General features: G+C 38.3%; 1 pseudogene; it reads left to right on the forward strand.

Moving 5' to 3' along the window:
• Window positions 1-509, forward strand: LOC102252352 (annotated as a pseudogene).
• The last annotated feature ends 2,898 nt before the right edge of the window (window positions 510-3,407 follow it).

Below are 3,407 nucleotides of genomic sequence, written 5' to 3' on the forward strand. Positions count from 1 at the left end.
CTGCCAGTCCGCCACCATCATGGGTCGCATGCACACTCCCGGGAAGGGCCTGTCCCAATCGGCTCTGCACTACCACTGCAGCGTCCCCACCTGGCTGAAATTGACGTCTGACAACGTGAAGAAGCAGATCTACAAACTGGCCAAGAAGGGCCTGACTCCCTCAGAAATCGGTGTGATCCTGAGAGACTCGCATGGCGTTGTACAAGTACGTTTTGTGACAGGCAGTAAGATCCTGAGAATTCTTAAGTCTAAAGGACCTGCTCCTGATCTTCCTGAGAATCTCAACCATTTAATTAAGTTCGAAAGCATCTTGAGAGGAACAGAAAGGATAAGGATGCTAAATTCCGTCTGATTCTGATCGAGAGCTGTATTCACAGGTTGGCTTAATACTGTAAGACCAAACGAGCCTCCCCACCAACTGGAAATACGAGTCATCCACAGCTTCTGCACTGGTTGCATAAAATATCTATGTACTCAAGCAATAAAAGCATTGTTTAACTAAAAAAAAAGATTTTCAGTTTAAGGAAACAGAGAGACAAATATAAATCTAAAGGGAAAAAAAAGCCCTGCAATATGTTCAAAGTAAACTGGAAATATCAAGCCTGGCCAGTGTGGCTCAGTGTTTGAGCGTCAACCCATGAACCAAGAGGTCACTGTTTTGAATCCCGGTCAGGGCACATGATGTCCGGATTGCAGGCTTGATCCCCAGTAGGGGGCATAGAGGCGGCAGCTGGTAGATGTTTTACTCTAATCGATGTTTCTACCTTCTCCCTCTCTAAAAATCAATAAACATTTTAAATTGGAAATATCAATATGAAGTTCTGATTTCTAAAAAACATCTTTTCTAGCTCTGCCCACTGAAAGGATCTAGAAATAATAAAGACCTAGCAACAATGAGCTTGGTTTCTAATGGAATTCCCTGTAAAAAACAACTTGGTCTTCCTAAGAAAATGACTGATTTCAGGTCAAGGATGGGGAGAGTACTAGGTGAATCTGAGATATCTTGTTGTGACAGAAAACAACCCAAAGACCAATGGGGGCATGTCAAAAGGACACACCAGCTTAAAGAAGAGACTTATACTGTCCAAAGGTCAGTGTCAAAAAGACTAATGGCTTTAACTAAGTGTAAAAGACTAATGGCTGTAACTAAGTGTAAAGGGAAACCTTTCAAAGCAAAGATCTAGCACTTTCACGTTAACCAAGTCATCAAATTATAGTAGAAAAATCTGACATGAACAGTGTCACAAAAGATTGATAATATGAATATAATTAAGCCTTTAGTCTTGTCTTTTAAGACTGCACTTTCACCATGAAGTGCAGTAAGGGATAGAGTTAAATAACACAGGAAAACATTGAGACAAATCATGAATGTCAAAAAAGTCTACCAGAGAACCAGACTGGTCTCTTCAAAAAGTCAATGTCATTGCCCTAGCCGGTTTGGCTCAATGGATAGAGCATCGCCTGTGGACTGAAGGATCCTGGGTTCAATTCTGATTAAGGGCACATGCGCGGGTTGCAGGCTCAATCCCCAGTGGGGAGTGTGCAAGAGGCGGCTGATCAATGATTCTCTCTCATCATTGATGTTCTATCTCTCTCTCCCTCTCCCTTCCTCTCTGAAGTCAATAAAAATATATTAAAAATAAAATAAAAATATATTTAAAAAATAAATAAATAAAAACAAATAACAGCAGAATGCAATTTGGAAATCCCCACTGGATCCTGGTTCCTACTACTCAGTCCTTTGCACTTGCTATTCCTTCTGTCCACAAAACTTAGCATTAAATATCCTACCTTGTATCTTTCAGCATGAATATCACCTTCTCACTAAGGCCTTCTCTACACCAATCTCAATTATAGTCATGTGCTGCATAACGATGTTTCTGTTAAGGATGGAATGCATATATGATGATAGTATACCAGATAGCCTCTGTGTGTGGAAGGCTATACCATCTAAATTTGTGTAAGCACACTCTATGATGTTTGCACAACAACAAAATCACCTAGTGACACATTTCTCAGAATGTATCCCCATTGTTAAACTGTGATTAATGTAGTCTTCCCTTTCTGCCCCATGTCATTATCACACCTTGTTTTATTTTATTTGTAGTCATTATTATATGAAATTTTGTTCATTCATTAACTGCTTTCTCCAATCTCAAACTAAGATAGAAATTAGAGACCTTGCCTATTTTTGCCCACTTTATCTCTAATACCTTGAACCATGCCTCGCATATAAAGGAATTCAATAAATGTTTGAATAAATGGACCAATGAAACAAAAAGGCAAGAAAAATTAAACAGACACTTGGGATCATGTAATGCTTTAGAAAACTCATGAGGAACATCAACCCATAAGAATCTAAAGTACAGCAAGTCCTCACTTAACATCATTAATAAGTTCTGCAACTTTAGCAAAACAACATATAACAAAACCAATCTTACCATAATAATTGATATAAATAAAAGTTAAGTGCCAGGCTGGAGTGGCTCAGTGGTTGAGTGTTGACCTATGAACCAGGTCACGGTTCGATTCCTGGCCAGGGCATATGCCTGGGTTGAGGGCTAAATCCCCAGTGTGGAGCATGCAGGAGGCAGACAATCAATAATCCTCTGTCATCATTGATGTTTCTATACCTCTCTCCTTCTCTGAAATCAATAAATATATATATATTTTTTTTAAATTGTGCTAATATACACATAACATAAAATTTGCCATTTTAATTGTTTTTAGGTATGCAGTTCAGTGGCATGAAGTGCAGTAAAATTGTTGTGCAACCATCACTACCAACCATCTTCAGAACTTTGTCATCATTCTAAGCTGAAACTTCATACCCATTAAACACTAACTCCCTGTTCCCTCCTCTCCCCTGGCAACTACCATTCTACTTTCTGTCTCCATGAATTGGACTACTCTAGGTACCTCATGTATGTGTAATCATACAATATTTGTTCTTTTGTGTCTGGCTTATTTCACCTAGCAAAATGTCTTCAAGATTTCATTACCATTACGTTACTTTTAAGTTAAATAAAATGTGAAATTCTAACCCATCCGTCATTATGATTTATTAAGCATGCTTTTGGAAGAGAGAACTGTGTTTACTGAGAAAAAGAGGAGAGGTGAGGAAGATAGACAAATAGAATCTGAAGGACCCACAGGAACGTAAAACTTTAGATTCACTAATAAGAGAGCAGCTTGTTTGATCTTCACTAGACCAAATAATCTATTTGGAAAGATGTTACTAAATATCGCAGAGCAAAAGCTAAGAAAGCAGTCTTGTAAACACAACACTGCTTGATCCCAAGACAAGCCAAGACACTGTTGCTTTTGGGCAAGAAAGAGCAAGGCTAACTAGTTTAAAAAAAAAAAAAAAAGCTTTAAGAAGAAATACTGAAATACAAGAATAAATT

This window comes from Myotis brandtii, unplaced genomic scaffold (assembly GCF_000412655.1).
Source record: "Myotis brandtii unplaced genomic scaffold, ASM41265v1 scaffold1204, whole genome shotgun sequence".
In the NCBI taxonomy this organism is placed as follows: Eukaryota; Metazoa; Chordata; class Mammalia; order Chiroptera; family Vespertilionidae; genus Myotis; species Myotis brandtii.